The sequence below is a fragment of the Callorhinus ursinus genome, unplaced genomic scaffold, assembly GCF_003265705.2.
Source record: "Callorhinus ursinus isolate GAN/ISIS: 27379988/994484 unplaced genomic scaffold, GSC_fseal_2.0 scaffold18, whole genome shotgun sequence".
Lineage (NCBI taxonomy): Eukaryota > Metazoa > Chordata > Mammalia > Carnivora > Otariidae > Callorhinus > Callorhinus ursinus.
This window is the reverse complement of record NW_027397080.1, coordinates 16,170,424-16,180,406: the sequence shown is the minus strand read 5'-3', so window position 1 is coordinate 16,180,406 and position 9,983 is coordinate 16,170,424.

The window sequence follows — 9,983 nt, the reverse complement described above, 5'->3', positions numbered from 1 at the left end:
ATGGGGGCTCATTATTTCTATCAAGTACAATTTGATTCAGGGGACTTTTTGAAGTTTTCAATGTTATATACAACATATGATTCTCTAAATTTTTTTTTTTGGTCTAAGACAATTTTACTGGGTAGAATAACCATTTTCAGTTTTATATTGTACTGATTATTTCTAACAGCAATAATCAATATGAACTGGATAATACTGATAGAATTCTTTCTTTTTTAAAAAGATTTTATTTTTAAGTTATCTCTAACTCCAAGATGGGGCTCAAACCCACATCCCCAAGATTAAGAGTCATATGCTCTACTGACTGAGCCAACCCGGAGCCCCCTATTGAATTATTTCAATATCCGACAGGCTTTTATATGTGGGAGAATACCCATAACTATTTCATGCTCAATCTATTCAAGTCTTATAGCTAATAAAACTTGAAATCAATCTTTGGAGTATTTAAACATTGTTTACAAACTTAATTAGATAACCTTAAAATTTTAAACTGCAATTAAATAAGTTTTGGTATGGCTGATTCTTATGAGTACTCCAAATATTTTTTTAAAAGATTTATTTATTTATTTGAGAGAGAGAGTGAACACTGTGTGGGGGAGGAGCAGAGGGAGAGGGAGAAGCAGACTCCCTGTTGAGCAGGGAGCCCGATGTGGGAACTGATCTCAGGAATCTGGAATCATAACCTGAGCCAAAGGCAGACACTTAACCAACTGAGCCACCCAGGTGCCCCCTGCAAATATGTTAAAAACAGACCAAACATACAAAAATGTTTTATTGTGAAGCTAATGTTTAAGCTTCAGGACTCCTTACCTGTTCACCTTCTTCCAGGACCTCTTCTTTTTTTCTAGATACATGCTTACTCTCATACCTTACTCAGCATTTTTCTTCTTACACAGGGACACACAAATTGTATTTTATTTTTTTAAATTAACTTTTTTTTGTTTTGTTTTTTAAGTAATGTCTACATTCAACATGGGGCTCGGACTCAAGACCTGAGCTCAAGAGTTCCACACTCTTCTAACTGAATCAGCCAGGTTCCCTGGGGCGTACAAATTGTATAAGCTTTAGGTGCCACAAAGTCTGGATCCTCCTGCCCCCTGCTTCCTTGGATCACTGCTTTATTTATTTTTTCATCCTCCTAGAGTTTCTGTAAGACTATATTTATTCCTCTCTGGGCTTTCAAAAATCCGTCAGACTGAAAAGAAAAAGAAATGTCATCTTAGTCCAGTGGAAGTTATTGGATCTGGGTCCTTCATCAATCAGTTCTTGGTCAGGACTCAAGACTTGCTTGTGCAGTCCAAGGGGACTGTCAGCAGGCCATACATGAGCTTCTCTTCATTATGCCTCTAAGACTTTTGAAGTCATACTTCTGCAGAGGTTTGAGTGTTTTGCAACGTGATGTCTTTCCTCAAAATCATGGGCTTTCAGTCTCACTTGGGCACCATCCTATAACTCATTGTCCTCACTGATGGGAATTTTCGCATTTTCGAAATTCTTGTATTCCTACTAATACATTACTTTGTTATATTCACAGGGCCACTTGAAGGCTTCACTTCCTAGAAGAAGAATGAATTGAGTTCTGCGGAGTTAGCAGGACTTGGGGATGGTTGGCTAATTGGTTCTTGTTGCCCTCACCTACTTAGTCATTCTGCCCACGGTTCCCTTTGTCCGAACGATTTGACTCCTCACAGGCCTGTGAGTTACTTCCTTTATCCAGGTGGGAACAAGTACACATGTATACTTTATAAATAGACATCTAATTAATAGAAGAAGCAAAGTACCCGTATGGGTTAACTTATTAAGATTAAAAAGTTATGGGATGCGAGGCTGGCTCAGTCGGTGGAGCATGCGGCTCTTGATCTCAGGGTTGTGAGTTCAAGCCCCATGTTGGGTGTTGAGCTTACTTAAAAGAGAAAAAAAAAAGTAAAAAGTTAAACATATCCTATATCCTATAATAGTCACCATTCTTGTACGTTTCAACCAGTTTTTGTGCTCTTTTTCTATTTGGAACTTTCCTATTTGGGTTGTCATCATGAACTCATGGCCTTTCACAGATTCAACTTTTCCAGTAGCTTTGACAGCAACAGTAATAAAATAATCATTACATTGTTATGAATGTCACAGTTGTCACATCTTGGCCAGTGAAAGGTTGGTTCCTTTGTCCTGTCAGTGCTGCTAACGTTATTTATAGCCTTCTGGCTTGCTGACAACAGGAGAGTATGTTCCCATGCTATGCAGCCTGTTTTTTTTTTTTTTCTTTCCCCAAGCTATGGACTCAGTGCTCCTCCTCTGGGTGGAGAACGGCACCCATGAACCTTCTGAGAGTTGTCTGTGGGTAGGGGTGGGGCGGGGGGCTCCTGCTTTTGGAGCCCTCTCAGTAATCACTCAGCAATGACAATGGTAATTTTTTGTTAAGATTTTATTTATTCGTTGGAGAGAGAGAAATAGGGAGCACAAGCAGGGGGAGTGGCAGAGGAAGAGGGAGAAGCAGGCTCCCTGCCGAGCAGGGAGCCGGATTCGGGCTCGATCCCAGGAACATGGGATCATGACCTGAGCTGAAGGCAGACGCTTAACTGACTGAGCCACCCAGGTGACCTGACAATACTTATTTTTTAAGGTTAGGAGTTTGCATTTATTTTTCCAATTTAACGTGGAGTGCTACTGTACCTTACATTTGTTACACTGGCAGATCATTTGTGGGTAGTTTGTTTGTTTGTTGTAATCTTGGGGCGAGGGGCATCAGATTGGCAAAGACACAGAATCTGGGTGTGCCTCTGGTTCAAAAGGGCAGGATCAAAAGGTCCTTCTTTATTCACCTAATCTTCACAACAACCAAATGGGGTAAGCATTCTTGGCATCTTCATTTTACAGATGAGGAAACCTAGCCTCCCAGCCTTTTCCATACCACAGGCACATGTACAAAATAATGCTTGTATGGCACCCTGGATTAAATACACGAGGCTGTCAGGGGCCAAAGGTACAGGGTGACCACTAGTCCCAGTTTGCCCAGAACTTCCCCAGTTTTAAAACCAAAAGTACCTTGTCCTGGAACCCCTTCTAGTCCCAGTCAAACCAAGATGGTTAGTCATCCTTGCAGAGGTGTCTGGCCAGGGGTCTCCGGCTGCCCCACGCCCAGCCTGCCTGGCTGATCTATGGATGAATACCTCCTTGCTCTTGTAAACTTTTAGTGGTACACTGGTGTGCCTGCCCATTTCAGGTGAGACTGAGCGATCAGCCTGAGGTCACAGAGCTAGTAAAGAGAGGAACCAGGATTGAACTCAGCCCTGCGTGACTCCCGAGCCTAACTCTTAACCACGATGCTTTGTCCTTCTGTGTCTCCTTTATGCCCATCCCCTCAGCCTTGTCAGTACTGCTTCATCCTCAAATGCTCAACACTTTGAAACCAACAGAAGTAAAAGGGGCTTCTATTCACTTTTCTCAAAAATATTTGCAACTTTGAAGAGTGCCTCAGGAAGAGGAAGTGTGCCCAAGAAGACAGATGGTAAGAGAGGTACCTACAAAGGGGTCAACAGTGCCTCATCTGGGTGTTCTGCTAAGAACCTAACTTTTCCCCTTGGCCTTGGGGAGCCACTGGAGGTTTTGGAGCAGAGGAGTTACATGATCACTTCTAGGTTTTAAGATGATCTCACTGGCAGAGTGAGGGAGCAAGGACCGGCCAGGGGAGGCCAAGACTGGAGGCAGGGTGATCTGTTAGGAGGCTGGGAAAGCAATCAAGATAGCAATGCTGTGGGCCTGCGGGAGGGCAGGGAGTGAGAGAGGCAGAGTCAAGGCAGAAGCCATAGGAAAGGAAAGGGTAAGTTCTGCAATTTATTAATTTGTTTTTCATTCAGTCTTAATTACTCTACCATTCATTTATTTAACATATTTATTTAGTGCCTATTAAGTGCCAAGAGCTATGCTAACCTTGAACTGACTCTGGTTTTGAATCTGGGTGATGAGAAACAGATCAGGAATTCAGGGGCAGAAGCAAGCCTCTTCATTGAAGATTTGGCCATGCTGAGTTTGTCAGGTATGGCCAACTTCAGAATTTCTCTCTGGGATCTTTAAGAATTGACCATCACAAAAAACTCGGCTTAGAGCAGACACAAATTATATGGCGTACTTGGAGGCTTCTCATGTTTCATTATGAGATATTCATTCTTTTGGGTCCGTCAGTGATGCTACAAAGGGAAAACTGAAGGAATTATTCTATGATCTTTTCATGTTCTTGCTCCAAAGCCTTCAGTGATCGCCCATGACCTACAGGAAAAAGTCTGAGATCCTTTAGAATGGCATCCAAACTGGACACCATCAGTTATAATTTCACATTAATCTGTATGAATTTTACTGAAGCCTATTTCTCTCAGTGAACTGTAAACTATTATTTTTAAGATTTTTATTTATTTATTCATTTGAGAGAGAGCAGGATGCTTGGGTGGCTCAGTTGGTTAAGCGTCTGCCTTCGGCTCAGGTCATGATCCCAGGGTCCTGGGATTGAGTCCCACGTTGGGCTCCCTGCTCAGCGGGGAGCCTGCTTCTTCCTCTGCCCGCAGCTCCCCCTGCTCGTGCGTTCTTTCTCTCTCTCTGACAAATAAATAAATAAAATCTTAAAAAATAAATAAATAAATCCTGGATTTAAATACATTTAAAAAAAGAGAGAGAGCACCGTGCAGGGGGCGGGTGGGGGTGGCGGAGGGGCAGAGGGAGAGAGACAAGCAGACTCCCTGCTGAGCAGGGAGCCCAACACGGGCAGCCGCTTAACCAACTGAGCCACCCAGGCGCCCCAGACTGTAAACTACTTTTGTACATTGTTGTATCATCAGCACTTGGCACTCAAATGAGTAAACGAAGGAATGTGTTTGCTCTAGAGTAACTGGACTGTCAACATTCATGGGTTCTATCATGGCCTCACTCTTTTTTTTTTAATTTTAAATTTTTAAAGAAATATCATTTTATTACCTTACATAAATACAATAATAGTAATTCTTAATTCTAACAGTGCATCCTTGATTTAATGAATAAAGAAGGTTGATTTTTATTTTTTATATATTTTATTTAAATTTAATTAAAATATAACGTATTATTAGTTTCACATTAGTGTCAATTAATTAACATATACTGTATTATTAGGTCAGTGATTCATCAGTTGCATATTAACACCCAGTGCTCATTACATCACATGCCCTCCTTAATGTCCATCATCCAGTTACCCCAGCCCCCTGACCCCCTCCCCTCCAGCAACCCTCAGTTTGTTTCCTATAATTAAGAGTCTCTTATGGTTTTTCTCCCTCTCTGATTTCATCTTGTTTTATTTTTCCCTCTCTTCCCTTATGATCCTCTGTTTTGTTTCTTAAATTCCACATATGAATGAGATCATATGATAATTGTCTCTCTGACTGATTTATTTTGCTTAGTATAACACCCTCTAATTCCAACCACGTTGTTGCAAATGGCAAGATTTCATTGCCATTTTGATGACTGAGTAATATTCCATTATATATATATATATATATATATATATGCCACATCTTCTTGATCCATTCATCTGTCAATGGACATCTGGGCTCTTTCCATAGATTGACTACTGTGGACTTTGCTGCTATAAACATTGGGGTGCAGGTGCCCCTTCAGATCACTACATTTGTATCTTTGGGGTAAATCCCTAGCAGTACAATTGCTGGGTCATAGGGTAGCTCTATTTTCAACTTTTTGAGGAACCTCCACACTGTTTTCCAGAGTGCCTGCCCCAGCTTGCATTCCCACCAACAGTGTAAGAGGGTTCCCCTTTCTCCACATCCTCACCCACATCTGTCATTTCCTGAGTGGTTAATCTTGGCCATTCTGACTGGTGTGAGGTGGTATCTCATTGTGGTTTTGATTTGGATTTCCCTGATGCCGAGTGATGTTGAGCACTTTTTCATGTGTCTGCTATCATGGCCTCACTATTGACCTTCTTGGACTCTGTGGACTTGAACCCCAGGACTTGAACCCCAAGACAACCACAGATACATCCTGGCTTCCCAGAGGCTCTGAGGCCTGGACAAAGGGCATCAGTCACCTGAGGGCTGCCCCCACACCCCCAAGGGCTTTGCTACTAGGCTGTTTGCTTTATAGGCACTGCTGAGATGAGCTTTTACATAGCAGCTTTTCTCTAAGAGCAATGGGGATTTTCTGGAGATCACAGTTGCCCAGAATCAAAAAAAATGCTTTGGCCAATATGAAGAAGTGGAGCTGTTTTGTACTTAAGAAGGCAAAATCCTAACCCTTCAGATTTCTCTGCCTCACTTACCTCTTCTGGCAAACCTAGGTCCAGCAGGGGCTGAGTGGGGGCTGAAATCACCCCTGGCTTCACCCTGAGCCCTGGCTGTGTCTGTCTGGGAGGGAGGCATCTTTTTCTTTTTTTTTTAATAATTTTTTATTGTTATGTTAATCACCATACATTACATCATTAGTTCTTGATGTAGTGTTCCATGATTCATTGTTTGTGCATAACACCCAGTGCTCCACGCAGAACGTGCCCCCCTTAATACCCATCACCAGGCTAACCCATCCCCCACCCCCTCCCCTCTAGAACCCTCAGGTTGTTTTTCAGAGTCCATCGTCTCTAATGGTTCGTCTCCCCCTCCGACTTACTCCCCTTCATTCTTCCCCTATCTTCTTCTTCTTTTTTTTTTCTTAACATATATTGCATTATTTGTTTCAGAAGTACAGATCCGTGATTCATCAGTCTTGTACAATTCACAGGGCGCACCATAGCACATACCCTCCCCAATGTCTATCACCCAGCCACCCCATCCCTCCCACCCGGGAGGCATCTTTTTCTAATTGACACAAAGGCCTAGAGGGGTGCCCCTTTCTACTTACACAGACACCTTATGGGCTAACCAGGGGTGACAGTGATGAGGGCCTTCTGGGGACATTGACCAAAATGAAGCCTCTGTTGGGGCACCTGGGTGGCTCAGTCAGTTAAGCATCTGACTTGGGCTTAGGTCATGATCTCAAGGTCCTGGGATCGAGTCCTGCATGGGGCTCCCTGCTTAGCGGGGAGCCTGCTTATCCCTCTGCCTCTGCCCCTCCCCCTGCTCATGCTTATATGCACATGCTCTCTCTCTCTCAAATAAAATAAGTAAATAAATAAATAAAAATAAAAGAAGCCTCTGCTTCCAGCAAAAAGCTGAGTGGGACTCTAGCAGCCCCTGAGATGGGTTTATAAGGAACTCTCAGGCCCCCTCAGAGCTCTCCGCCTTGTTCCAGTTTCAAACCTAGTCATTACCAGCTCCCTGCTCAGCCTGGGGAGCCACCTACCCCAACCCCTTGCCTGCCTCCGTCCCTACCCGTCCCATGGGTTACCTTCCACGCATGCCTGCATGTGGCAGCGGTTCTGAATCAGGCCATAGGCTCAGGTGCAAGAAGTCACACTGCCTTATTTTTGTTAAGTCAACAGCAGTTGGTCTCTGAGCCCTCTTCCTTCTGCCCTGGCAGAAAGTTCGCTCTTGGTCGTTATGATGATACCCTCTTCCTCCTTGGGGTGACCCCGGGGCCCTGGACACAGGCTAGACTTTAGTTGTTTGTGGCCCCTCTTAAAAAATTCAACCCGTAAATTTGAAGTACTGATTGACTTCATTAAACGGCTCATGAATCTGGCAGCATTCCATTGACCAGGGAGCTCAGAGGAGGTGTACAAAATGGAAGGTTTTTATAGGAAGGAGGTTATGGCAAGGAAGTTATTAGCCAAAGAAAAGAAAGGATTATTTCAGGCAAGGTCATTTTCCCTTAGCAGGAAGAGCAGGAGGTCTGATCACGCAGATTACCTCATCTTCCTTTGTTGGGAGGGATAGAGAGGGCCCATGTGACAGATGACCTCATTGGCGCTAACCAGAAAAATCCTGACTGACCGCTTAAGACTACGTTTCTGGGGGGCGCCTGGGTGGCTCAGATGGTTAAGCGTCTGCCTTCAGCTCAGGTCATGATCCCAGGGTCCTGGGATCAAGCCCCACATCGGGCTTCCTGCTGATCAGGGAGCCTGCTTCTCCCTCTCCCTCTGCCTGCCACTCCCCCTGCTTGTACTCTCTCCCTCTGTGTCAAAAAAAAAAAAAAGACTACGTTTCTGGGGGAGGTTAAAACACAGTTAGGTTGGGTATTGAGACCCAGTTTGATGACTTGGCTCCGTTTTGGGCCTGTGGGGTTTGTTGTTGTTTTTTAAAAAGATTTAATTTATCTATTTGGAAAAGTATGAGCAGGAGGAGGGGCAGGGGGAGAGGGAGAGAGAGAATCCTCAAGCAGATTCTGCGCTGAGCCCGTTGCAGTGCTCGATCCCACGACCCTGAGATCATGACCTGAGCCGAAGTCAAGAGTCAGATGCTGAACTGACTGAGCCACCCAGATGCCCCTGTGGTTTTCTTTTTGAAAGCCCGCTGGCTGAACTTGTACGGTTCCAAGGAGCCTGAGGTTCTGCTGCATCTCTGGCCCCTGGGCTTTGCCAGGGCGGGAGCCTTGCTGATTTGAGTGTGTAATGTCCTTCTCTTCTGCTGAATGTAAGCTCTATGGGAGCTGAGGCTTTGTTTTGTTCACCACTGTGTCCCAAGGGCCCAGAAGCTAATAGACACCCAATATTGATTGGACCCAAGTAAATGTCCAAGGACCTCCTGTCTGAAGATCTGCTCCTTCCTGGAAACAGCCTGGACACGTTTGGCACCCAGCAGCCTGTGTCTGCTGTCCTGGCTGGGCCGGTCTCCCCTCTCTGAGAGGTGCTTCTCCTCCCCACACCACTCTCCCGTGTAGGAGGGCAGAGGACAAAAGCCCGGAGGTGGCTGTCTTCAAGAAGCTGTGGCCTTCCCCCTGGCCACATGCTCCCCCAAGGAAAGGGATCTTTGCTACCTGCGTGGAGCAGGGTTTAAAAAAAAAATACAGCAAGGGGGGTGCCTGGGGGGCTCAGTCGTTAAGCGTCTGCCTTCGGCTCAGGTCATGATCCCAGGGTCCTGGGATTGAGCCCCGCATCCGGCTCCCTGCTCAGCGGGAAGCCTGCTTCTCCCTCTCCCACTCCCCCTGCTTGTGTTCCCTCTCTCGCTGTGTCTCTCTCTGTCAAATAAAGAAATAAAAATCTTAAAAAAAACAAACAAACAGCAAGAATACAAATTAACACCTCAGCCAAGGCCTCAAGCCACCATCTGTTTCATTCTTCCTACTACTACTTACTAATTCCCCAGTGTAGACCCTCACTGCTTTTCACCAGCACTTCTCTGCTTCAGCCTCCTTGCTGGTCTCCCCCCAAATCCACCTTCCACAGAGCCGGTGCAGTCTTCCTAAAAGGTTAATTGGGCTGTGTCTCTCCCCTAGTTAAGACTCTATTGTGGCTCCCCACAACTCTCAGCTTGGCAACCGAGCATGGCCTGGCTCCCCCTGCTTCCCTGGCTCAGGATCCCAAACTCCCAAATCACCCAACACTGCTCCCTCAAATGTTTCAGCATCTCTGTCTTAGCCGATGTTTCTCCTTCTGCCTGGGACATCTTCCGCCCTCTTCCCCCCTTCTCCTGGCTACCTGCTGCTTATACATCAAGATCAACCATACGGTTTATATGCCTTGGGATGCGGTGTCACAGGAGTGACACAAGACCACCAGAGAAGTCTCCTTGCCGACAAAGCAAACCTGAAGGACATCCAACCTCTAGGTCTAGCCACCAGTTAACAGGAGATACGCGGGACAGATGAATGCGTGAAATGACCACCACCAAGAGGCAACCAGTCAAATCCTCCTGAATGTGGGAAATGTAATAGGATAAACAACCAGGTTCCTTTGACAAGAACAAGGGGAAAGTGGGGAGTGAGGGGGGATACAGAGTAAGAGAAACTTAACAGATACATCAACCAATTGGAATGTGTGGACCTGAAGTAGGAAAGCTGCAGGGACTCTGCCATTTGGGCCCCATTTACTCATGTTCCATAAATTGCCTCTGAATAAGCCAAAGAAGCTATGTTCTCACTTC